Source organism: Varroa destructor, unplaced genomic scaffold, assembly GCF_002443255.2.
Source record: "Varroa destructor unplaced genomic scaffold, Vdes_3.0 BEIS01000003.1, whole genome shotgun sequence".
NCBI classification, from domain to species: Eukaryota; Metazoa; Arthropoda; class Arachnida; order Mesostigmata; family Varroidae; genus Varroa; species Varroa destructor.
This window is the reverse complement of record NW_019211456.1, coordinates 52,035,056-52,062,780: the sequence shown is the minus strand read 5'-3', so window position 1 is coordinate 52,062,780 and position 27,725 is coordinate 52,035,056. Positions and strand designations below refer to the sequence as shown.

At 40.4% G+C, this 27,725-nt stretch overlaps 1 protein-coding gene and 1 long non-coding RNA gene across 3 annotated transcripts in view; both read right to left on the bottom strand.

Annotated features, from left to right (window-relative positions):
* Positions 1–10,361, bottom strand: part of LOC147757117 (uncharacterized) — a 50,701-nt gene extending 40,340 nt beyond the window's left edge. Inside the window, exons 1-2 of the long non-coding RNA XR_015323126.1 lie at positions 10,013–10,361; positions 5,612–5,679 (exon numbers count right to left, since the gene is read on the bottom strand). This is a non-coding gene — a long non-coding RNA (uncharacterized LOC147757117). The remainder of the gene's footprint in view (positions 1–5,611; positions 5,680–10,012) is intronic.
* The window catches only part of LOC111248478 (uncharacterized), a 180,368-nt gene that overhangs the window by 143,313 nt on the left and 9,330 nt on the right, over positions 1–27,725 (bottom strand). The gene's annotated exons all lie outside the window — the stretch shown is intronic.

The window sequence follows — 27,725 nt, the reverse complement described above, 5'->3', positions numbered from 1 at the left end:
TAAGTATTCCTTTAAGCCATTTAGGTGAGATTTAGCTCAGAAGGGTTTGTTTCTCGCCTCAGTTACTACTAGCACATATATATATATATATTAGAGCGTAAAGAATCCAGGAAGTGTACAACTACCAGGTCGAAAAGGTAGAAACACGCTGATAATTGCCACCGACCGGCAGCCATATGGACGGAGTATTCATTTCAAACGAACCTATGCCGACTGATTCATTGTACATAATAAAACATCATAGCCTTTAAATAGTCCTTCGGTGGTAACGGCTTATAGAGGCTGCAGCCTGAAAACCGTAGTGAATTTCTGCTTACGATTTTCACGAAACTAAGTAATAAATAAATGACTTGTAAGTATAAAATACTAGTTCGTTTATACACACACAAACTTACTTCCTGTCCTAAACCAATAATGAAAGTAGGGTCATACGACAGGCACAGAGACAAATAACACACACAGAAATAACTTCTATATGTAATTACTTAAGTAGAATCATATATTTCAGTGTGTAGTCACCGCGTAAACTGTTACACCAGGAGAAGACGCGAACGTATTTGCTTATGAAGAAAGGTTAAACGAGACGCCCCTACGAGCAAACCAAGATGACTACAAGGGTGGAAGCAATACGCTACAAATCCTTTTCTCGTTTGGTCGTAAATGCTGTGATAGAAGTAGCTGTTGAAGCGCTACTACTAATGTTGCTTCTACAGGGTCTTCTGCCACTTGAGCAGTTTTTGTGGAAATAGCCATCAAAGCCGTAAACAAGCCCTCCGCATCTCCGATTCTTTTTGTCTGAAAGATTATTTAGTCATTCACGTATTGATTTTTTTGCGAGTAACAGGGGGCTTCTAAACGTATGCCCGGGTCGACGAAGTCGTCCCACGTCATTATGATGCAGGCTTTAGTAAAACAAAGTATTGTAAGCTTTTACAAATGACGAATCAAGTTGATTTATAGAGGAGCAAATAGGACACACGCACAGATTCGACACGTAGATGTCCAAGCAGGTATAAACACAAGGTTAATGTAAATAAATATCGAGTATCCTGAGAATGTACTCGACAGTATACTTACGCGCAATACACATATAAATTTTTAAAATTAGTTTTTATTGTCGGGGATTGATGCTTGCGTCTTAACAACTATTTGGATTTATTCTTACCTTATCCTTAATAAATTTACGAATGAAGCAGATAAAAACTGCGCAGAGTGCACGATAAAGATAGGATCCAAATGGATAATTACCAATGAAGACGTAATAAGGTTTGCCACGGACGAGAAGGAGGAGGAGGAGGAAGAAGATGACGACAACAACAACAACGATGAGAGGACAAATTGTTTAGTCGATCAGTGTCCCAAATTTCCTTGCTTGCCTCAATTACCATCATTATCATCATGGTCGTCGTCATTGTTATTACCAGTACTACCACCCAGCGAAAGTACCCTAACCCGCCCCGTGCTACGAGCACTCATTACCGCATTACAGAGGCCACGCCACTGCTTGCGGTGGCCTTTGCTAAGGCCCCACGTCTTTCCCACAAAACCTAATTTTTGCCGGCCTTACGCAGTCACGACACTGAAACCGCTCCTCCCACCCCACCTTTCCTTCTCTCAACAAACCAAGTTTGTCTGAAACGGAAAGGCACAACGAAAAAGCGGAAGAGAATTCAGAGCAAAGAGACCGGAATTCCGTACGACGTAACTGAGCAGCACCGGTGGCTCAGGTAGTGCACTTCTCGATAATGGACTCTAGCTTTCGTTATGCGCGAACATTTTGATAATGCTCAGAAGATTATTAGCTCGCGGCGTCAAAACTGCGCGAACACCGATTATTCATTAGCAATTCAAATGAACCGCCACTACGATGATTACTGTTAACCATAGTAGTATTTGTTGTATTAGTTTACTGCAAAGGAAATGGCGGCCGAATGTACGATAATTATAATCAATCATTTGTTTCCCTCTTACGCCTTTAGAAATGTTAACTCGTGTCCCGAAAGCAACTGTCCTTCACAACCGTACAGGACACGGGAAATAATGTCCGTCAGGCCGAAGTACATACAAGCAAGTACCATCTCCGTTAATAAAATCAAATTATAAATATGCGTATACGTCATAAAGGACGTAGTCGAATTGTCATTGTTTTGATAATTGGCCTAATAAAACTTTAGATATTCCTACGGCTGTAAAAGGCCGAGTGACTCGATGAAGCCGCGTGTGAAACGCAAACTGCCTTCGTTAGCCCTTTTTTTCTCTCGTCTCCACAATTTTCTCACGTGACATTTGAAGTTATTCATGCTAGGTCAACAAGTCCCCCCCCACCCATTTGGAATGGAACCCCCATTTAAATTGCTGCCATCGGAAGCGTGGCGAATCTTGTTTCTCTATGCTTCGAGTTCCATGTCCGGTATCGCCATTGGGCATTCCGTCAGACAGATGGCTGTCTGACATGGAACGAAAGCTCGTTCGAACGTGTCCTTAAGGTTAGCAGGTTATCCGTTACCTACTAAGCTATCATGAGGACCTATGAAATGGCGATAATAATTTTGCTTTCATGTCTTGTGTTCCTGAGTAAGTAGTCATAATTTTTGCCACCGCTGAGATTTGAACCAATGTGATGATTGCTTATAATCACTACGGCAACGCGCTCGCAGGCGTTCTGATATGTCACCTAGACCACGGCATTCTCTCACCATTTAGCTCGCCCAGAAAGAGCCGCCGAGCTTGCTTTAGGCCAAATTGCGTGAACTAAGCTTGAAAATCCCGTGCTAACTTGAACAGACGCTGTGATCTGCAGCGGCTAATTTAACGTGTACCTTGTCTAAGGCCACAGTCGATCAGGGGTGCGACATCTGAATGGTTCAGGATGACGAGATTCGACAATTTACGTAGGCTAATTGAATTACATCAACTATCGTAAAAACCGCTGGCTACTAATATAGTGCAGCATGAAATCATAAGGGGCGTTGGAGTCAATCTCTATTTGTGAATGATTAAACTATGCCTATGTCTAAATATCTACATTTCTGCATGTACGTACTTCTTTGGATGAGCACGATGTCATCGTACGAAATGATCTGTAAAATTTTTTTTTACGAGCATCAGCTATTTGCTGTTGCTTACATTGCGTACCTGCTCCTCGTCTTTATGTCGATCTTATAGTTTCTTAGAATTGTACCGTAGTAATATCATCCATGTATCATAGTGATTTCGACATCGATGATCATTTTCTCATTTTGCAAACCCCGTTTAATGGTAGTGACGTAGTACTGACAGGTAATTTCAAACACAACAACTTCATATTGAAAAGTAGAGTGCCGTTACCACAGTAAAACTTTATCTGATACACACATGTATTGAGATGCATCTCTTTTACTTGTAAATGTTAATAGATCTTCGAAGACAGCGGCCTTCTAGGCTCTGATGAATTATTTGCTTTGCAAATTCAATTTCATCAACGAGCGACGTTTGTAATAACAGTTCTTCGCTATAGATCTCTTCTTGATAATCTGTGAATGTGAAGAAGAAGAAGAAGATAACTTGCAAAAATACTCCTGATCACTTCATGCGTAAATAGTAGTACTTGGGTTATGTTTAGAACACACGGCGACTTAAATCTGGTAGTGTTTCTGATTTATTATTATTTTCGACATAGTTTTATCTGGCAGCCATTTACTTGCAAATATTGATGACTTTAAAACCTGAAGAACACCTGAACCAATTTTACTATTAGGTGTGTTAGCCGTTTGTCGAAAGAAAAAAACATTTGCACACACGTTAAAGTGGCTGGCTTTTATAGTAACACTTTCGCTTCCGGTCGTTTTCTTACACTGGAGCCCTTTTAGTTTCGCTGACTAAGACGACATGCGACAAATTAAACAGAAATTGGCCTTTAGATATGTTTGATGAAAAAGGAACATCGAGAATTTTTCTACTGGTTATAACGACTGCAGTAAAAAGAACATAGGACCTGCACGTAGGCTCAACTTTCTAACAGGTCCGCATTTTGTCACTACGCAACGAGCAGATTTTTACTATCGTCCTTCACTCGACGAGTTGGATACAGAAATGCAAGCCTGCTATGAAAATGGCCAGACGAAGCTCTCCCAGCACGCGAATACTCTACTACTGCACTTACCTCGTATTCTCTACCGACATCTTTTTATATCACGCATAAATCTCGTATAGAATAGCACATTGAAAAAGAAACAGATGTATGGCAGAGAGCAGCGATTAAACAGGAGCGAGCAAATCGGAAAGAAAGACAGAAAAAAAAAATGTTCCCACCTGCGCCGGCCTACTAACCAATTACAACACAACCGCACTTTTATATATAAGGAAGAATACTAGATATAGAAAGTAACGATCAGCTACATTATGATATTTGTGCATTTGTCGATATTCTATCGATCGTGGCACGTAGATGAAATAAAAATAAGATGAAAACAATGACGGCCGACAAACAAAGGGCCACTTTGTCATTGATCGATGCAAATATCAGAGAGTTCTGTGTATTTCTCTGATATCTGCAACAACAGTAGCACCTGCTAATGTTTTTGATCTGAGATCAAATGGCAAAGGACAGGACGGCCTAGGTAGCTCCGAGTAAGGCGGAATGAAACGATTAGCTTAATATATAGTAATTTATATGTACCTAAATAATATTCCGTTGACACGACTAAAAGGGCTATTTACGACTGTTGCATAGATATGTCTTTATAATAACAAGGCTACGTTACTTTTTGCAGAGGGGACCATATTTTGCTATGTATCACACTGGAATTCGGCAATAAAAGATAGAAACGTGCAATAGCCGAGTGTGATTTCATGGTCAGAACCGATTGCTAAGGGCCATCATGTAGGCATGGATTTTATTTCCATCTTAGGGCATTGTCTGTTCACATGCGTTGATAGCCTATATATAACGTATATACCTAGACACGTTGGCATTTATAGGTACAGGGCAAGCGTTGTATAAGTGCATGCGCGTAACGTTGTAAATTGTTTTCTACTGCGCATCTACAAATAGCTGCCCCTTGACAACAAGTGCGATTGTACGACAATATCTGTCCTGTTATCAGGCCTCGGAACAATGTTACTCACGGGTACCATTAGGCAAAGTGGCAGCAAAGCGATACCAATAGCAAGCTCAATGGCAGATAGTCGGACAGCACTGAAACTTGCTTTGCGCATCTGTTAGCTTCCGCCTGCCTGCCTGCCTGCCTGCCTGCCTGCCTGCCGGTCTACTCGTGAGCCTCGGGGCAATCGAGGTGCAATCGTGGGCCGTGAGTAGACGTAGGCAAGCTCTCGACTCGTGAGGCAATGTGCATAGCCTCTCGCGGGGTCCGCGAATAGTAGCCGGAAATAGACATTGAAACAATTATGCCCAGTTCCGATTCCAGTTGGCTGGAAAATACATCGATACCTTCACACTTCGTCTTAATGCAATGGTATTATAGAAAATGGCCTATGTCGTATTCATCCGTCCCGTTAACATCGATTTCACAAGATAGATAACTAAATAATTTAACATGGAACTGACTGAAAATTGGTGATGTTAATCTTTGATAATCTACATTACTGAAACGGAAGTGATGTTTGTGTTTACCGGAAAATGCGGAGTTTTCAGGGTGCCAACCGTCCAGATAATTTCGTATACACTGTGTTGATGCTTACCTGAAAGATAACACATAATACGTTAGTTAGCAAAAGATTATTCTAGTCTTTTTTTTTTTTGCTACAGTGACGAAGGCTATTGAAAAAGTCACAAAGTCTACTGTGTGCTACATCCAAGTTCAAGTGGAATATCAAAGCCCGAACTAATTAGAGAAGATAGTATTTGTCTTATCTTTGGCAATAGCTATAAATTAGTAGATGTTCAAGTCTTCGAACAATTGCAGCGTACGCATATTTAACATCTTAGGGACACGTTGTGGTCTAGATTCCAGCCCAGGTATAGACAGACTTCGTTGGGTGCAGCCGTCCGATGGAATGCCGAACGACGATACCGAGCACAAAATTCAAAACAATGAGGTTAAGAAGATCTCGAAGACCTTGTAAAACTAAATCTTGAAAACAGCGGGTAATACACTAGAGCGTTTCACCGTGATGTCATAGGCATATTTAGAGAGAAATGAAAATATACCATTTGGTAGCGTTTGAGAGTGATGTCCTATTGTTGATACGAATAAGTAGCTAGGAGTAGACGAAATTATTGTTAGTAAAAAGACAAGTATCCTACACTACGCTTTGTTGAAGTGTCTAAGGTTTATTTGATATCAAAGACCGACGTAATGGTCGAAAAAAGCTTTTCATTCATAGGAGATTTTCTGCAATTATGATATAGCTATAGTAAAAACTCGTTCACAATATGAACGCGTTTGTAATACACACACAATAAACGTTTCCAGAAAAGCGAGAGATTCTATAGAGGCCCGCCATTGCACAAGTAGCATCGTATGTTCGTTGAAACATTTCGAGAGATATTAAGGTGTAGACCCATAAGTAAGTAGGCGATCTATGAATTTCGCAATTGGCAGCAGAAGAGATCTCGAGTAGTCACAAACAGAAGCGGAAAATTAGCCCTGCCATGTGGTCGTTGGTCACGATTTCATGACCCGTGCCGAACAAAGGGTTCTGCTTTCTCAACAAGGTCCTACGTTCGCCATCAGCATAGGCAAAAGCTCTCACATAGGAGTATATATCTCTGAATAGGTAACAGGCAGTGTACCTAAATAATCTCCTGACGCTGTACGGAGAACAGGCACTAAACTAAACCTAACCCATCCGGCGCCAAAGATATCCTGTTTTATAGCGTTCTATTGAAGTAAGTAATATGTCCTCGACGATTCTAATGCGTCTGGTAACGGGTGTAGATTCCTACAAACCGTCGAGTATTTCGTATTGACCCAGGATGTTTGTGGTTACATTCTTCATGGACGCCTATACGCGACGTTCTGATTGAATCGATGAATTTTGGTTCTAGTATATGACTATTCGTAAGATTAGCGAAGACCGTTGGAGAATTCGTTATCCCACATTCATTATAGTCAGAAGGACGCCCAAAGGATATGCTCTCAATGTTTTTTCAGGTTCTTTTTTTTTGTTTCTGCTCTCGGTGGCTCCGATCCGGGGAACGATACCAATCGTCTAACGTTAATGTCGTTATCATAGGAACGATTTTGGATTGCGACAAAGATCAGAGGGGTAACTATTGTATAGTGATGTGAGCGCAACAGTTAAGCATGCACATTGGCGGCTATAAATTTCAATAGACGGAGAAATACTGCATAGTCGATACGTGAACTACTATTAGAAACGAATAGATCGCTGACTCAGTGCTTTTAATCTGTTTTTTTTAGAAAAAAGAGACAGAAAAATCTAATTTTAATGTAACGTCGTAATGTGAACTAGCTGAATGTTGACGGCATTCAAATTGCGTCAGGTTCTAATAGGAGTTGGGACACAATCACATTATCTAGATGCCTCTCTCTATATGTTGCGCTGATCAATTCGACGACGGCGGCTCTGATTGTCGTATCTCTTTTTTTTGTAATTAATATAGCGGAACTAACGTGTCTGGGGGAAAATCGGGTTCATGCCAAAAATCTCAAAGGCTCTCATGTAGACTATTCACACATATAAAATGTTAGTCATACACATTGAACGTGGTCCTAAACGGAGCACGTGTCCATTGTTTCGTGTAATTACAATGAAACTTTTTGATAAAATGTTCGCTGATTATCGCATGACGCGGAACGCCCGTATCGCTATTAGCTCGGCCATATACCCTGGCGCATCTACACGAATAGATTTAATCTTAGCAAAAACTGACTGCTCCTGTTTTTTACGACAGTGTGGAACTAACGGTCGTTCACTATGTTCTATTCGAAAAGTGACTGAGCAGAACTAAATTTTTTGTAGAAGTTCGAGCGGAGCTTGAAAGCGTCCACCGTCAAAGTTAGAGTGTCAGTTTCTGTGCCAAGGTGGCTGAAGCGTGCGGCGGTTTATATACGACCAAACTGGATTCGAGAATGCGCCTGATGTTCTTGGCCAGCTGAGTGAACTTCACAAACGATAAACAGGAGAACGACGAGAAAGAAAAAAACGGCACCAGAAATTATAGCACAAAAATACACCGGAACCACTGCTATATAGTAGGTAGCACCGGCGTCTAATGGCGCAATCGAATAAAGGATGTTATTGACAGTTTCGTATCAATACGAACGTTAACATGCGTCTACGCAGATGAGTAAACAACTATCTCCATAGGGTTCAGGTTGACGCGCTGTACCGATGAAAAAACAAGAAGCCAGAGAGAGGATGACGTTCAGTAGTGTGAAGCAATTTGTAAACTAACATACCGGTGTGCATATGTTTGCTTTCGCTGATCTTTTAATAGAAGTAAAATTAGTACGACCTTCGTATTCGTCTCAAGGGACCCGATCGTTCTAATTTTTGTCTGTTGTTTATACGTGTTATAAATATATCATACCTGTCCATGTGTCCGCCAATGGAAGCTGAAACAATTTTAACTAACAAATATTGTCGTTCAGTTCTAACCTCAATACTGAAAAGGTAGTCAAACAAGCGTTTATCTTATAATCCTGTTATTACATAAGTAAGCTACAACATCCCTGTGAAATATACAGGTGCACTACGGGCTTAATTGCAACGGCAGCCATGTTTTAAGCCCATGGATAGTTGCTGACAACATTCTCGTGGTTGTCTCGAGACATATTAGGTCGGGCTGCTTAGACATAATCCGTTCGCACGCGACCTTAGACGTGCTCCTCACCGGCGATCGCCTGGATAGGGTTTACACTTCAACCTAGCCCAAAGCACCTCAACCCATCATAGCGACGAAAGGCAAGCCCCTGCGCCAGCTAAAGCGCGAACGGTACTCTCATGTTATTGAGTACGATTTAAGACCCTGTTTTTCTCCGAACCTGAATGTCAGTTGGGATACAGTCAAACGTATAAAACAGTAAATTCGCGATGATACGCGATGAAACGCTTCTTTTAAGCTAAAAACCTTATAGAGCCGACGCCTTTATAACAAATGGCTTGAGAACTGTCGCGTGGTACAAAACAGTTTCATTGAACAGACTAAGTATCTATAGTTATGCATCTGTGTTATGGGAGTCGACATTCCGCTGTTGCGTTCTTAAAGCATGCGACTCTCCTTATGAGGTCACAAACTTATTTGTCTATATATAGATTTGAGGATCCTTTTCCTTTTGCAGCTCTACATTCTGCCGACTGTCATTGATGCACTCCTATTTTTGCCACCATGGCCCCCCTAATCACCGCTAGACTATGTGAAATGTGTAGACCTTCGGATACGGCCAAGCTACACAAAATCCTCAAACGAAGGTCGTCGTACCTGTAAGGAAATCGCACAGCGGAAAATCTATGTACATGCGAGATCTGTTTGCATGATACGTGATATGGGCCATAACGGCTAATTGAGTCATTTACGTCCGATGATGCCGCCGTCACTTTTGCTGTCACCACTATTACTGCCAGTACGAAGCATCTCGATAGACCCGCCATGAGCTTTATTTCGCCAACGTTTAGCGCTACGTCACCACGGTAGCAGTCTCATCCGCTTTCTGGTGTTGTCATCGTCGCCAAACACTTCTTCGAGTCCTGCCTCACAAGACGGCCTTTTTAGGTCTCCTTTAGCAGGCATTGGTCGTCCAGGCTGAACGTCTTTAACCACTTTGCCGTGATCTAATTCTGACCATGCGATCTGATACCCAGTAACGGTGACGAATGGTAAAAGAAACCTACGGCTACGAATAATAGAGGATACTAGAATATAGTAATATATCTAGTGTGACGGGTCGAGCGGGAGCCCTTGAGCGGTCCGTTGTTGCCACTGCTGCTGCGTGCGCTAGCCTATTAATGGTCACTTTGATCGCCGCTTCACTCTGAACGCAACAGCAGCAATTGCAGCAGTCACATTAGCGTCTGCATCGACAGTAGTGTTTAACCGATAACTTACTGTTTTATGTAGTACTGGCTTTCGGTGTATCTCGCTGATCGTTGCTTTTCGCCACCGGTACCCGCATCTTTCGCCGTCGCGTTCGAGTTCGCCTTGAGAGACGAAAAGAAGTCATGCATGTAACGTGCCTGGCCATCGCGTGCATTGCCTTATGTGTATGGTGCTGTTCTTTAGCCTCTTGGCCCAAAAAGCAAATGGAGAGAGTAGACAGTCAGATTGCCCGAGATGGAGAAAGAAATGAAAGGCTAGAACAACGGCGACAAAAAGAATAACAGGGAGAAGGCTGACCGGCATGGCGAGAACCAGACACGTAGGAATTGAGAGACGCGCGTTAAATCCTCATATCAGGTGAACGTAGATAGACGGGCAGACAGACAGACAACCTCTACATGTCAAGAGTGATTTGCCCGACGAACGTTGTTCCAACAACGACATGAAGTCAGCGCCTGGGTCGAGTCAAACCACGAGTCAACCAGGCTGTGTCCTGCTGATCTTAGGCAGTTAGCTAGGTTGACTAGTGGCCACAGCGTTTGATAGGTACTCTAGATACTATGCACTATATGCTATATATATATATGTGTGTGTGTGTGTGTGTGTGTGTGTGTGTGTGTGTGTGTGTGTGTGCGCAAATATAATACGATTGCCATATGAACGGCTACTAATACAATTTAACCATTTACAAAAAGGCTCGACGCTATCGTTTGTTCTACGTCTGGCTCAAATCGTATACAATCGCATTTGTGTCGCGGCCGGAGTATTTGTTTAGCGTGAATTAGAGGTAATGGAAATGCAATGCCGCGTTTGACGAGCAAATACGTTGAAGTATTTAAACGGTCCCGTTAAGAAAAACAAAAAAAACAGAGGGCGAAATATTACATCCTCTTGGCATCTTAACCGTGGCAGCCATTTCTTCGTAAAAGAAAGCAGTAAGATAAACCGGCCATCAGTACGGGGTATTACCATTTCGCAAAGTCAGATCTTTACAGGAAAGGAACCTCCAGACCCAGCCCAATAACAGACGAGAAGCTTTCACCGCCATTTTTTTGCGCTATTAAGCGAACAGCATCATTAAGGTCGTCATCAAACCGGGACGAGATGGTTCAAAACAATTAATTGTCTGCTACTTCATTTCATACACACCCACCCACCCACCCACACGTTAATATGCAATGTGAAAACAGGACTAAACGAGGAGGAGTAGACGATATCGTTGATCTACATCTGATCGTTCTGATTGACTTCACTATGTACAATATATTCATGTGAGAAAAGAAGCCAGATCAGTGACGCCCGATGAAGTATAAAAATTATTTTTCCTAGTAAATCTTGTTTTAGCTGCATGTTATTTCACATACATATGTGATTTATTAGGCTAGATATATGTTAGGCCATTTTCCGTAGCAATTATGCCGGGTAATCACTGATATTAGAGACAAGATTTAGTGAAAAGCAAACGTATCAGCTTAACAATGTGACAGCTTAAAACGCATAGAAGAAGAACCATTCGGATTCTTCACCTTGCAATCACTTCATTACGATCTGTTCTGGTCTTAAGTGGGCCGCTGTTGCCAGTTTCGAAGGACAGTGGGTTAGATTTTTGCCTAATTAACGTTGGCTCGACGGTATCGATGGTGGCAACTGAGCAGATCACGTACATAACAGTCTGATATCAGTAATATTATATTTAGTAATATTGCATTATATCTTCAGATATGCTACTGTTAATTGCATATGATTACGACCGAAATTACGCAAGAAACTTCTAACACTCACTATACTTAAGTGAGATGACTTACTTGAACGTTTTACGCTTAATCCTGGATTGCCGTTCTCGACATAGTAGCATTCTGGATAACAAACGACTTTTTGTTCTGTTTCTGAAGTTAACGACTCAAGATGATTTGAGTCGTTTCGTAAGAGGCTGATGATTACGACACGATTGACTGTGAGACCCTAGAGCTACCGACGGAAGTCGAGTTTGTCTCATATTCATGACCACTATAAAGTTTCTTGTAAAACCCGTATAAGAAGCAAGTAAAAGAAAAGGGTATAAATAGAGGTTTACGCATCACATTTGACCTGGCGGGTTGTTGAAATGTCTCGTCGACGCGAAGCAATATGTGCCCAGAAATAAAACTTTAAAATTGTGCAGTCACACGTATTTATTCAGACCTTAATCTATTAACACACTGGACTACTGCATGAATGTCTTAGATTAATTGGTAATTACGGAGTACTCTGGGGTTCGTCACTCGAAAAAAAAAAATAGCACGACGTACTATAGCTCTGTTCGTGCTAATGGAAACATATAACCATCTCAAAAATCCCTAACATCTTGGCCAAATGATTTTTAGCGAATTGTTGGAATCTTTACTTCGTCAATTCTTTGTTCACTAATGAGGTTTTACGCAGCTACCGTTATGCACGTCTCTAATACAGAAACAGGATAACACATTTAAAATGCTGACTGTATCATCGTTCCCTTTAGTACAATAAATTATTAAATACAAAGGACACTCACTCCTGAAAAATGGTAGCGAGTCACAAGCCTCCGCTAATCATCGGAGAAGGCGGAAGCGTGGAATTATGATTTCTCCTTTAGCTCGGTAATATATAATCACAGCTTATTTATTACAGCTGAAAAGGGAAAAAATCAACTAATTAAAGGTAATGAACACATTCATCTAACGGCACCCGTAAACATTGTCGTTTAATTCTTATTCAGAAAAGCCATGGCTCAGTGCTACTGCTGCTCCTGGCCGAGTACTATCAAAAAAAAAAAAAAAAAAAAAAAAAAAGGTTGATGAAAGCCACATTTAAAGCATGGCCGATGCGAAATATAGATAACGCATTTATTTTATTTTTATATAATTTATTAGGAGAAAAAGTGAAATGCATTTACGCCCATCTACCGCAACCTGTGAGATTTCGCGACTACATCTATGATGGAATTCGTAATAAAAATCCTCTTTTGTATCATTGTTTTCTGCTTATTTTCGGAGAAAATCCCTACAATCTTGCTTTCAGGGGAGCACGGCATGCGATATTTGCAGACCGGGATAAGCCTTTGTTGATACGTTAACAAGTCGATTCAGCGTGCCGTCATAAACACCGTGTCGACGTGGCCATTTTTAAGGAGGTATCAGCACTGAAGTTTGTTGGCAGCGGACAAAACAGTATTGTAGTACACAGTAACCTGGTATTATGAAGTCAACGTATTCTATGAAAATAATGACAGTGAGTTAAAAATAGTCAATTGTACGCCTGGTCACCCTTTAACTTTATCTGTTCTAGATCTTGAGTTAGCACAAAATATAGATAGCATATACTACATTGTAAACAAGTGAGCTTTCATACAGAATCCTGATATGAGAGTTGGATATCTATAGCCCACTACCATGAATTACGTGTTTTACTATTTTGTCTAGTTTCTAAATTTTTTCGCTCGACGTTATTCACTACTTTTTTTTTTTTTTTTTTTTTTTGTTTTTTTTGTGGGGCTCAACAGACGAACATTTCTAATAGCCTCGAATACGTACGTGGTGAACTTCTGACGTTATCAGTCCATTCAACTGCTGTTGGTATAAATATATATATTTGATCTACTCTGCTTACTTCAGAAAACGCCCTCACTAGAGGATAGCTTGTGATCGTGACGTTCACGGTAGACGCACAACTTGCCCAAGTTCCCAACGTTTCAATTTATGAAGCCAAATATAATGAAAAATTGGATTGGAACTGTCTAAACTCTGAAACAGAAACTGAACAGTTGCCAGAGTGCAGAAAATTACTCAATTTTTTATTTTTTAGAAAAATCTCCGTAACCACTTAGTTATATTTGGTTTTTTTTTTTTTTTTTTTCGTAACACTTAGAAAACCATTAAAGTCAAACGCTGACTTCCACCTGCTTGCTGGTCAGAACAGAACCCGGCTTTAATTTCATGAGCTTTTTTTGCCTGCACAAATCCGATTTTTCTCATGAGAAATATTAACATCTTCCAACGTTTACTTTATCCAGTAAGTGAGCTTAAAATTACCACAAGAAATAGACCTAAAGCTTCCACCTGGCAACAAAAGCACAGTTTATAAATTCATTCCTAGCATTTGACCAGATACGTATGACTTCGATCGCTAAAAGTTTTCAGAGCAGGTGTACCTTTTGCTATGTAATTATATAAATATGCGCATCAGTTAAGATCATCTGAATTTTACGAATTAAAGTACACTTTTAGTCGAAACGGATGGGCACGTTTCGGTACAAACTTTGAGCCCAACTGAACACTTTTCTAAAATTTGTAGCATACCGCGAACATCGACTTTCATTGCTAGCAGAACTTAATAGCTAGTTAACTATCTAAATAAGTTGATGCAAGGAAAAACAACGTGACTGTTCGTGTAGCCAGTAGAAATTTCTCGCGCACCGTTCTTACATTTGTTCGGAACCCCCCTTCGACAGCATAAAATGGCAGGAAATAGCTAGTAGTAACACGAAATATTATAAAAACAAATAATAGAATTGATCGTTTACTATTATATAATTTCAAATAACTAAATCCTGTTAATAATTTTCAGATAACGTTATGACTATGACTTCTTGTTGAATGTATTATTTTTATCATCATACTACACGATTTTTCTCTGGTATATATCTTGGACCTAAATTTGGACATTTTTTATGCTTTGTTTCTACGATAGATTAAAAAAATATATCAATTAAATTTTTCAGTAGACTGAAAGCTTTATTCATGTTTATTTAATATAAACACCAGTCATTGCAACAACTTTAACTTCGAGTTCGAAACCCGTCACAGATTTGCCTCAAGTATTCGTTGTAATTCTGCGGACATCTTCCTTACCGCACGCATGAGCGAATCGACGTTGCCGCAGCGAAGCTCGTTGACCTCTTGCTCAATAAGGCTGTATACATAGTAATCCAACGGGTTCTGGGCTGCTCGGTGGCCATATGTACTTATTACGAAATACGCTTGTATTCTTAGGCAGTCAACCATATACTTATCGATTTACATAGATCGGTATACCATCTTAGTGGTAAATGTACGCTTTTCTTTTAGACGCTTCACCTATTGACGGTCGCGCAACCGTTTGTAAAAATGAATATTGATGGTAAACTGGTTTTCTGGTAAAAAGTATGTTAGGCAATGTTTCCTTTAATGGAGACGACTGTCAGAGCATGAACTTTTGCCAAGAAATTTGTTTGCATCCTGAGCAAATCAGCGATCATTTTTACTGTTCATTTTTCATCAAGCAAAAAAATCTTGCTAGAAAAAAAATCACAGATAACCTGTTGGTTCATTCTTAAAGGAACTGGATAGCAAGTGACATTGGTCAGACTCCTCGGATTCATTCTCTTCAGACAAAGACACCTGTTATCTTTCCAATCCATGATATGATCGTTTAAAATTTCTCCATAAACGTACTTATCAAAACACCTTTGAACGGTAGCAATTATATTTAAAGTCCGCACTGATTTGCCGTTGGGACTTGCTTCTGCTCCCGTCTGCTCATTTGCGATCTAAGAAACTTATCATTCCGTAGGGTGTGCGTCTTGTGTATAAAAATTGGCTGATAGTTGATATTTATAAAAAGAACAAACTATTGTTCGCCACAACGAGTTTGTTGTTGGCTTCCGTCTGGTATCAAATGTACACATGTCTGTCATCACGAAGAGCCCGCCAGTTTAGATGCTGTACCCCTATAAATATGTGTGTACATGTTTGTAGTGTGTACAGGTTCTTAATTTTCAAACGCAACAATATGAGAGATAATTTTGAACTCATGTCAAAAAAAGAAATGTCTCTCTTCTGTTGTGTACAAGAAGATATACACAAATCATGTATTATAAGAAAAAAAAAACGGCTTCTGATAACCCATCAAGCCTATGATCTGCGGCTGCTCGTCGTAGCAGATGGCCCCTTGCGCTATTCTCGTTATGCAAGTAGCAGCAACTACTTCAGACTATCGTTGCAACTCTACGTGCATAATTCATATTCGATCTTTGGAGCTCCCATCTTGTATTTTTCAGATCATTTCCGGAACGTTTGAGATTGTGCCCCCTTCCAAGCAGATACGTTATCGTGCAGATAGAACATTACAAACACGTCTTAGAACCTTATCCCAAGGCGAGTCAGCGAAATATCACTTTGGCGGTGTCTTGTACAACCAATAGGACTACTTCGCTTGCTTGAAAACCTCGCATCATTGTAATTTCGATCTGTTACACAGGACTGATTGTAGGTCCTTCGCTCAAAAGTCCTGTAAAAACATCTTGCTACAACTAAATTTTTCGAAAAATTTGATTTTTCACTAGCTGTTCACCCGAATCAGGCGTAGCTGCGAATTATACTCCGTCGCATGTGACAACATTAAATTATTTACCAAATAACGCTACGATTCTCAATTAAATGAGATGATGTCGTCCACTTTAGCACCATTTGAATAGTAACAAGCTTAGGTGTCAATATAAACATTTCAAATTATGCGTTACTAAATCAGAAATTTACGTAAGTTTATCTACTGTTGGGTTTGCCTGAGTGTATCTAAGGAAAAAACATGCCTTTCTTTATCACTTTCCATTCCATGCGCTTTATTGGCGTTAGTATTAATACATCGTTAGCGGTGATAAAATTTCTTGCAAAGTTTTGGATAGGTATATTTATATACCTATATATATATATATATATATATGAGCCCATGCGTTACAGGCATTATGATCGAGCATCCCAATGTTTCTTCTATAATAAAAAGAACTAGAACACCAAGTATTGCGTCGACTTATTTAATTTCCTCTTTTATGTTCACAAGAAGACGGTCTGCTTTTGAATGGGCATTGCGTTTTAATTGAATTGATTCCGTTTTAAAGTATGGTGCTAGTATACACCACAACTTCAAACGCAGTTAATTGCCTCCCCCTTTGCAGACATGTCGTATCTACCTGGAACGACATGGGTAGAGCGAACCGTCCGAATTCTGCTCCTTCTGTCGTGGTAACTGCCAACGTTTTGACGCCGCATGGCCAGCAGGATTCATGCAAAAGGCGTACAAACAAGCCTGAACCTACTAACCCTATTCGTTAATATTTAGTACTGTGTCCTGCCAACTAGAACACGTGAATGACGTTCTTCACGAAGCGCCTTTCAAGCCTAAGGAATATTCAACCAACCTACATCCGTCAGTTCACAAACTTCTCAGCCCGATGAGTTTTCAGCTGCGTCAGTTGGTAAACAGGCCATCGGCTATTTGCAAACAAACGCCCTAAAAGCCACTCTAGGTCAAAAGTTGGCAACAGCCACAGTATACATTGCAGTTACTGCTCTTATACTGTTGTAGCAGCTTCGAGGCAACTCGTTTACCTTATTTTTCGTCTCACGCGTCCGTGGGCAATGCTACTGGAACAATGAAATTGCTACTATTAATCGATATGCCTTGAATAAAAATTGATGGTTTGTTTGGGGCCCGAAGGCGAACCTCACTGACAAAAAAGAAAACAAAATCGACGTTACGTGATTTAAATGCCCGTGAGCTGGGTTAGAGTTTCGATTCGTACGGAAAAACCGTCAAAGCATAGTTTACTCGCTGTTATGAGTGACCAAATTTTCGTGTCAACAGGTGGTTGACCAACCTAAATAAAGCAAAAGATAAATTATCTACAACTGATACAGCTTTGTATAATTACTACCTAGCGTTTAGGATATTATAAGGAAATATATCGTATTTTAAACACGTTGCATACTTCAATACATAATTCAAATCAAAATACGGGAACTGTTCTATTATTTGGCATATAAGAACGAAGTTGAGCTTGAAACAGCCAACGATGCTCAATGAAATGGAACTATAATAAAATTTAGCATTATGTTAGATTCATACTACTCTTTTCTATGAAATTTTCGTTGGATAAGTTCAATTTAGGATAAAGGAGGGTAAAAATGACTAGAGCACATTGTGCAAACGTACTCTGTTCAGTCAATGAACAGACACAATTTTTCAGTAATTCAACTAATATTGCCCTGTTTCATTTTACCATATTTTTTTTTTGCTGACCCAATGTCTTCGTAAATAAACAGCGTATGTTGCTGAATGTGGAGATGGAGTCTCCGCGACGCTTTCTGCATTGACAATTATTTTCAAGCAAGTCTATATTTAAATCAAGCTCATGGATTATAGGTTGTCTGAGCGGTGTTTTTAAGAAACACCCATTTTTCGACTGACAAATAGAAGATTATCGTCGTGTTTACATGATAGCATGCCACCTTCGTTTCATCTACTGCTGTCGAATATCGACGTTGGCAAAATCGTCTCGTTTATACGAAATCAAAATGCGGGGGAGAGAAATTTTTTGTTTTCCTTATCACATATTGTTGCTGCTAAGAGCCAAACCAAGTCGTACCGAGTAAGGCGCCATTTTGGTTAGTAAGGTATTACAACAGGTCAAAGCCTACTCGTTAGCGTAGCCCGTCATACTGCTTCCCGTGCAAATATTAAGCATGAAGGCAACAACGGAAGTCGAGCGCGCCGAACGACAAGGTCAGTTCCCTCACCAGGTTGGATCCCTAGCGTGTCGACCGCCATTAGTACGTCGCCATTTGTTGATGGCCTCTTTTCTGCCTGCTTCCCTGGTCGTTCTTCTTTTTGCTAGCCTTTTCCGCGGCTATATTTTTGTCCCGTTTGATGCTAGAACGTTTGTTTCCCGTCATTCCACATGAAGGGGGTGCCTTTCCGGATCCTTCACGTTCAGTTTCCTCCCTTATACGTCCAGTAAACTATAGCACTATGGAATTTTGCTACGCTACACAACGTGTAGCCATAGGCCAGTTTGCATTGCATCAGAAATTCCGTATTCGTTCGCTTATCTCTGTTCATTCAAGCCGGCCATTTGTCTTTGCCTTATTGCTTTGGCACTGCAACCACTATCGTTCCTGTGTCAATGCAACTTTGTCTTTTACATAACCTGTCGTAGCTGGTGTAGATGTACTCCGACCTATGCGACCCCATCCTCATACGATCCACGCGACAACGATGGTAGCTTCAAGTAAGCCTCACGTACACAGTATCTCCTATATGCAATATGAAGTGCATCAAAAAGCGATAGTTCGTTTTTTTTTTTCTTTAAAGCATATTAGTCCGGTTTGCATCTAATCATGGCGGCCATCATGAGTGCATTAGCTGGGAGCGCAATAACTAAAATTGATTTAAATGTGTAACCTTTCTGCTTAATTAATTCATAGATTGGTTAACGCTAACTGGTCGAACGTCGCGACAAGCAGTAGATCGATACCCCATACCGTTAGAAATATACTTTCAATGCTTGGAGGCAATGTACATAATGTTAGTAGGCACAAATATCTATGCCACACCGAAATATTGAAGAACCGTTTCGCCCGTTCCAGCCAAGCTATTTTGATATGTATTACGGCTACATGGCAATGGATCTTCGAACAAAGTTGCGGATGAACACTGTGTTTCCGTTCGGGTCAATGCTGTGTGCTGCTGCGCGGACGCAATAACCGGTAAGTCACGTTCGCAGATGCGTTCGGCTTGCGTGCCGTCAACAGCGGACTTCACCAAAAATTGCATTTATCACCCCCTCTCCATATAAACGACTAAAAAACCTCAGCAACGACCAGGCGAGATGTTGGCTTTCTGCGTTTTTACTGAACTTATTCTTTAAATAACCTAATTATGGTAGCATTCAGAGCGTGCTTGCTTGCTTTCTGTGTGAATTTTTTTATATATAACAAAATCGTAACGTGTTGTAGCACATATTGGTTTGAAGAACGCATCATTCCCACATGTCCGAGGGTTACCAGACTCGTTTCGTAGCAACAACTTCCTCCATTCAACCGGCATCCACGGATCTTCGTGGCGGCGGCGGCGGCGGCATAGAAGCTGAAACGTCTTAGCTTGTGAACTTCTCAAAGAAAACTTTCTCGTGTTTGTTGGTTTGTAACTTTGATGCAAGTCTTATATGTTACTGCATTTAACATTTCCCTTAAAATGGTAATTGAATTGCTTCATTCCCACGCGCGCATCTGTACACTTAAATAATTGCTATCGACTATTTTTCAAAAAATAGGACACATTCATCGACCAATACCGATCCGTTACTTTAACCGTTTCTATTTAAAGCACAAGTGTTCCCGTCGCATTACGTGTAAACACTTCTTCGTCGACGGACCGCATCGGTGAAACTAGATAACGAACGACGACAGCCATGAATGAGTGGTCCCCAAAATGATTGAGAGAACTCGGCCATCTGTCATACGTTTAGATCCTTATCATCACATGTTTAAACATTCATCATTACGGCCTCGTGACATCGAAATCTCCATAGATATCATTACGATCACCAATATTATTGTGCTCATCATTGTTCTATTGGTTTACCTATCAGTAATCATCTCGTCTGCTATATGCATTTGATGGACTGAAATATCGCACGATTCTTCCGGTCAGGTTTTTACTAGCGCGCAAGTGTAGCTTGAAGAAGAGTAAAGGTTGTAGATACGAATACGCTCGGTCTGATCTTACCCGATCCATTTTTTTTTTCAAGAAAAGAAGGGTGTTCTCATGCAAAAAGATTTACATTATATCTTGGCTTCCTCTAAGCGACGTTATGGCTTATTGAACTCACCAGAAGTCAAACAACAGTACATCAGTAACTTCCTCCGTTTCTCGTTATTTGTCCTTTTACCACGAAGTAAATATTGTTTCACAGATCCTATGCCAAATGCTTGACTGGTGCTCGTAGTTCAGTATCAGCAAAACAGCTGACAATGCTTCGAGCTTAGGTTCGTTGTGTGGGCATGGAGGATCATTATTTTCCTTAGCTCTCGAAGGACCGCCGTACAACACCTACTTTAGTTTCTATGGGCACCTTTAGAATTTATATAAAGCCACTATTAGCTTTTATATATTGCTAATAGGGCTTCATGTATATATATATATATATGTATATATATATACACACAGAGTAGCGCAGTTCATCCCTATGGCAGCGCTATTCTTACAACGTATTTCTGTTGACAGAAATATTTTTTACAAGGCCGAACGGAAATATCGGTAGCCATATAAATATCGCTCATGGCTAATTAATCAACGAACGAGACCGTATACCCGCTATGATAGATATGTTATGACTTCTTTATGTAAAATACCAGAAAGTGTCTCTGATTCACGAGTGGATTCATCTTTTTTGTAGCTAACCCCATACCTTAACGGCGTACACATTATGCATGGCGCTTATTGCACTGATTATCCGTATAGAATAGTTCCATTGAAACAGCAGTATCATTAACTATTTCAGCCTTCTGATCCCAGACACTGGTCTGTACAGTCGTGATGATGGCGCTTCTGCTGCTGCTGCTGTTGTAGTCATGAAATCAAATTGGTCAGTCTGCTGTCTCGCCCTTTTTCCCTCTGGTTGCCAAGTCTCCGAGCTCCCCCTTGCTTTACTTGGTTTACCGTTATCAGCTGATCCGCCGACGGCCTATTCATCGTTATTTTTCTATTCTGTAGCGGCAAGCGTCAGCTTCGGCCAAGGAACAAAAATAGATATTGGACCAATTACGCCTTGTTCCACTCGTTGACCCTTTTACCGTTGTAATTTCAGCTTATAACGAGGGTTACAATCACGGCGCAATAAAATTATGACAATAATATAGCAGCGCGTGACAACAGCCAGTAACGCCCTCAAATATCCGCCATGCGTCCAGCTTGACTGAAAAGTCAACGTTTCTGTGTCTTGCCCTGCTTGGTTTCTAACCTTTACTACCAGAAACAATTGTTATTAAAATTATAGCTAACAATACTTATTTTGATGTTGTCAAGTCAGTTGATGAGTTGACGTTGGGTGCCACTGGACACGTGACAGAAGGCTAGGTACTATTGACGAATGAGAAGCGGTACATTTGTAGCTTACACTTGTCAGAGCTTCCTGCAGCCTTTAAAATTCAAAATAATTAATTTCCTATGCAGGACATTAGGCATGATAGCATAGACGCTGTGAGAAAATGCCCTTGACCATTTGAATGGTTCATTGCTATTGTAATAGCCTATAGTATATTAATGTGACATAATCAAGCTTATCGACTAAATTTATGTCTCATTCTAATGCGCTCATCATAATGACATCGTTTGTGCTATATGGGCAAAAGCCTATTTCTTCGCTGTTGAGACGTACACCGCTTTAGAACGACGCATTAAACTCTGTAAAATACCGTTGTCCTTTCTAATCGAGCCTAAAGAAAGTTAGCTTTCACAACTTTGCACAGCTGTACGCCACGCCAATAGCCGATTGCGATTCTCTTGGCTTTCTCATTGGAATTATTCATTGTGATTCGAAATGGCCCACACTGCGAATCAGGCTCTTAGCAACGTCGGCCTATTTCACTTAACCTGCTGAGTTTTTCGAGTCATTCCAGTAACTTGTTGTTTGAAACCATTCGACTGCTACGTAATACCAGCTCTAACGCTTACGTTTCCATTGTCGGGTACAGGGTTAATTAAGTTAGATAGGAAGTTCTTGCAGAAGGTACAAAAAAATTGAATGGCGTATTGCTTCTGTGCATAGTAGATGTGCCTCTATGTGATAAGGTGGTTTATACATATGTTGAAAAAATACCACGATCTGAACATGTTAAGCACGTTGAAGAACAGCTTGCATATGGCCGGGTCGTTTTTTGCCATTATCCCTACAATAACTAGAAGCGGATTTAACATCCAGCCAAGAAAAAGGCAGAAAAATTTACGTGAACGAAAACCTGGCGTGACCTACTCATCCAGTAGCTCACGCAATAACCATTCGAAGAACGCTTCTTGTTTTCTTTGTTTTTTCGCGATATTTGTATTTTATTAAATTGTATTGTACTCTATACCACAGTAATTATTTAACTTTGTTTCGTTTATTTAATTACTGTGATTCACTTATTTTTTCATCTGTCGTACCCAAACAAGTAATCAATATGAAAGCATCTAAAATATCTTTCAGACTATGCGTCTTTTTGAAAAAACAAATGTAGCCTTTTATGACAGACAAAAAAAAAACTGCATTCGTCGTTTGGTGAAAGGAAACGAACCGATTTTTTGAATTTGATCCAATTTTGTATATATTTGGTAGAGATGGAAAAACTAAGTGACCTTTATACCTGAATAAATACTCAATCGTTGTCGAGGTAACTACCTAAAGGCTACGAAAAGATTTATGAAGGAGCTGTTTTGCACTATTTAGCATAAAATCCATTTTAAATCCACCCAAATTTTCCATGTCGCTTCAATCAAAGCGTCTCCTCGTCGAGTTGGGCTTGTGCCTCCGTTCTCCACCGTTGTCGCGACATTCGTCCTGTATAAAAGTGTATGTATTACTTGTGCTTAATGCTAAATGCTCATATATTGTTCACCTATGCCACTGCGCCTTAATCTTATCAGAACTGGTATATAAACGACAGACGATTAACTGAACATACGGATGGATAAACGTCTTTTAGTTCGTTAATGTTCTTTCCTTCCGGTCAATCATAGCACGCTCCTCAAACGCATGGACCCCGCATTGGTAAAAGCCGAGTGCGCAATAGGGGACAAGATCAGCACGTTTCTTCTGGGAAAACGTATTAATCAATTGCTTACTTTAGACAACTATCATACCCAGCAGGGTATGATAGTTGTCTGCAGCAGGGCCTGCTAACGAAGGGAAAAATAAAATGACCGCTAAAAGCATACCCACTTTACAGTTAAATATGCCTTCGGTCTTATTTAGCATAGAAACGACGCACGAAACTCTCGCGGTGCGAACGACATTTAGGACGATTTGTTTAAGTGATTCGATTCGGCGCTGGCTAGACGGAAATTTAATGTCCAAAAATTCAGCTGAGCTATTGGGTCTAAAGCGCCCACGTAAACAATAACCTCGATTTGCATTGTTCTATCTTAATTCAATGAAAACTAGATCCGAATCTGGACTTGTGATCTACTTGCTTCGAAAGAGCAAGACACAGAAAAAAAAACGCTGCATTTTCCATCGGTTATTTATGATCTGTGTAATTTATTGCATGCCACTATTAACAGCTCAAGTAGAAAACGAAGCGACCAGCCCCGGCCTTCATTACGGTCTCCGCTAGTCATTGCCGTCCGTGATCCGTAACTACATAGATATAAACAACGTACTTGAACGATTTCGTAATACGGGATGTTTCCTGCAGTGAAAATCTGCTGTATATCAGATTAGAGACATATTTTCTACTATATTCAATTATATATGTATGGGTTTATATATATATAAACGCATTCACTGCCAAAAGTTATACCAGGCAGCCAAACTATCTTGTCAGCAGTTTAGATTAGTGAAGTAAAAACAGCACCGTAACGTACAAGCTATTAGGTACACTGCTAAACCGATGTCGTTATTTTCACGGGTTGCTCTCTGTCCGACATCAGTTCACTGAAGCTTATTTTCAATGGGTATAGGCTTTTATCAGAACGAAAAAATGCTCATTGTTAACTGTTGTCGTGGGGTGCCATTAACTAATATCGTCCATATCATTGCTCTCTCTCTCTCTCTCTCTCTCTCTCTCTCTCTCTCTCTCTCTCTCTCTCTCTCGGGAAAACACCAGCATCCCGTCATATCGATTCACATTTGGCCTTACAGACAACAACAATTGACAAGCTATTTGGAACTTGGCTTACTGTGTTCATCAAGCAGCCAATGGTCACGCATACAAAAGCTCCACTGTAATCTTTTACGGGCATTTTGCAGGTGTTATAATTACGCCGGACATAAAGCACGTAGTTGCCGTCACGTCACTCTATTTTCAGGTGCAATTCTATTCGGTATCGAGCAGCACTAGGGCAATTCTGGTCTAGGGCAATTCCACAGTCGATCCAGCCTTGATGACGGCATATCGCCCCGGACACTTACTCGGCTCGTGCATGAAAAGCTGAAAAGTCGCTATTTCATTCTGCTTCAAAATACGAGTATTATTACGACGACTAGTAATACTCATTGAAATAGCACAGATAATGACGAGGCCAATAGTAACATAGCAAAACATTCAATGCCATTGTAGTAAACTCTTCAATAAGACACATTGATCGTCGATATTCTTTTGGAGAAATAAACGATTTGAAAGCGGAATACTTCAAATCGAGTGTAGCTTCGGGTGGCAGGCCATAGCGTTAAACCTAGCAAACAGCCGCAAGGGAACAAAGAAGTTTTTGCCCGTGACGATTTGTCACGCACCCATTACACGCGAAAACGGGAAGAGCAACGACAGCAGCACATAATAACAGTGGCAACCGTACTAATCTCAAAAACAGAGCTAAATGGCAAAATAGTTCAAACGATAAGTATAATAAAAAGAACTTCAAACATAATAGATATGTTTTTCTACTTACTTATTACTATATATTATTATTGCTATTTAGTGGGTTAGGCCATATATAAGGTACGTGTCGGAGTAGATTTATGGCTAATCAGCCGGCTTATTAGATGATCATCTTGCCATTTCCCGCTTGGTAGCTTTGGCTATCATCATTATCAGCCATAAAACGATCCGACAGATTAGCGATAAGCCTTCAGCTTGTAAGGTCTGTAGTTGACAACGCCGTAGTTTTAGAACAATGCTGATAAATACGGTAAACAGAACTTCCTGCACGCGGCAAATGGCACTATAAAGTTATTATAGTGAGAAAAAAGAATGTAGCTTCGCCAAGACCGGTGCTTCTACTTGCTTGGTCGTACTTCGTATTTTCGTGAAACTTAATTGTTTTCATGAAGCAAGGAATAAAATGTTTTTCTCTTTTCTGTGTGTTGCTGACAAACATCTTCGGGAGTTATTGATTATGTGAAGTTGTACTCTTCGAATTGTTTCTAACTATATGTCCAAATGTGACAATCAATTGTAAAGCTGATAACCTGCTCATGGGTTGCCAAAAAACCGAACTTCGCTTTCGCTTTTGCTTTTGTGTGTCTGCCATTTGCCAGCGCACAGAATAGGTGCTTCATCCAAAGAACGGTTTAGTGTGCCTATGCCGCATAGAGGAGGTACCTGAGGAACGGCTGGGCCCACACAGCGACCAGCCGCACCGTTCACACACCTAAGGTCTCATACAAAAACGCGCAGTCCTCAAGCGCTGAATGTCTCATTGTTTATTCCCAATAATAGCCAGGGTTCGAAGCGTTTTCGGCGTCATATTATGACTCTGAGTTATGAAGTTTTGATATAATACATGAGCTGAATAATTGCTCTATCTTTGCCAAGCTGATATTTGCCTGTCAACTGAGCTAAAATATTCTAGTCGTAGCACCAATATCAAGATGTACATTTTTGAGACGTTACCGTGAGATACAGAAGTGAAGTAAACGTCAGGGAAAAACGTTTGGCTGGAACCTCGTGAATTCTAATGAAATACAGACCGAGCCGTCGACTCAAAGCACTCTCATAATAATACTTGAAATACTCATCCTGATCGTGGTCATTTGTCACAAATCCAAGTGACAATATATATATTCGTCGAGACTGATTTTGCTCATTGACCCACCGCAGCCAATTTACTGATGTGCGTCACGAGCAACGTCCATTTGGCCTATAGACCTCAAATTTACGTCGCCAGGTTGACAAGGCACAGCTGTACAGGGTTCGAAATACTTAATACTTATTTTGTCGCGGAAGCAGTTCGGCGTTTTTGTTACCCTATACTATTTTCGCCATAAGCCATAAAAAGCCTCAATTTACTACTTTGGTTACAGGTATAGTATGGTCTGTGGTAAGACCACAGATGGGCCTTCGTTTCGTCCATTCAACTACCTGTTCCGCCAACAGAAAATCACCTCGTCATAATTCTCATCTTCACTCAGCACCATCATAGCCAGTCATCGGCTATTGCTAGAGTGTGGACATAATATGGGCAGTGAACGGAGCTGTTGACGACAAGCAGGTCTGTCAGTCATCACCGTCGTCAGTAGCAGCGGCAGGTAAAATTAACTCTACGTATAGTATGTAGTTACCGGGAAATGACGACAGATCCAAACGCATAATCAGCTGAGTATAATAATGCAATGGTTGTACTGGTCAGAGCTATTAGCTACATACGGTTCCGTGCTATAAAAACGCTTACCATTATGTTTGACTGCTGTTGGTTGGAACTTCTACCTTTAGTTATTCATCTATAACGTCGTTTGTTTCAATAACTTTTGCGAAAATGTACGTAGTTATAGTTATAGTGCTATAGAAAATAAGAATTTTAAGTTTTATGTATGGCGATCCCGTTTCAGACGCCGTTACTACATAGACTAATAATAGTACAACGCGATACAAAAGCGTATAAAAAGTTTGAAAAAGAGAAATATATATATACACCTAGGTCCTCGGATATACTTTGGATAGTTTATCTAATCTAATATACATAGTGGAAATGAATATAAATGAACAAAAAAAAAACTAACGACTCGTATAAGTCCAGCTATTGATAATTTTCTAAACATTATTAGTGTTAACCTGGCTCCAGTTCATTGAACGATAGCAGTTAACATAGAAACGGGTTTCATCAAGCGACCTGCTTTTGCCGATCGCATCGGTTAACAAACATGCTCGACGTTTACTTAAAATACGAAAGTCGCTGGAACTGACTGAGATGGAAAACCACAGCACTAAGTAAAGACGCATATTGCTCAAGACTCATATTATTTTTTTGCTTATATATA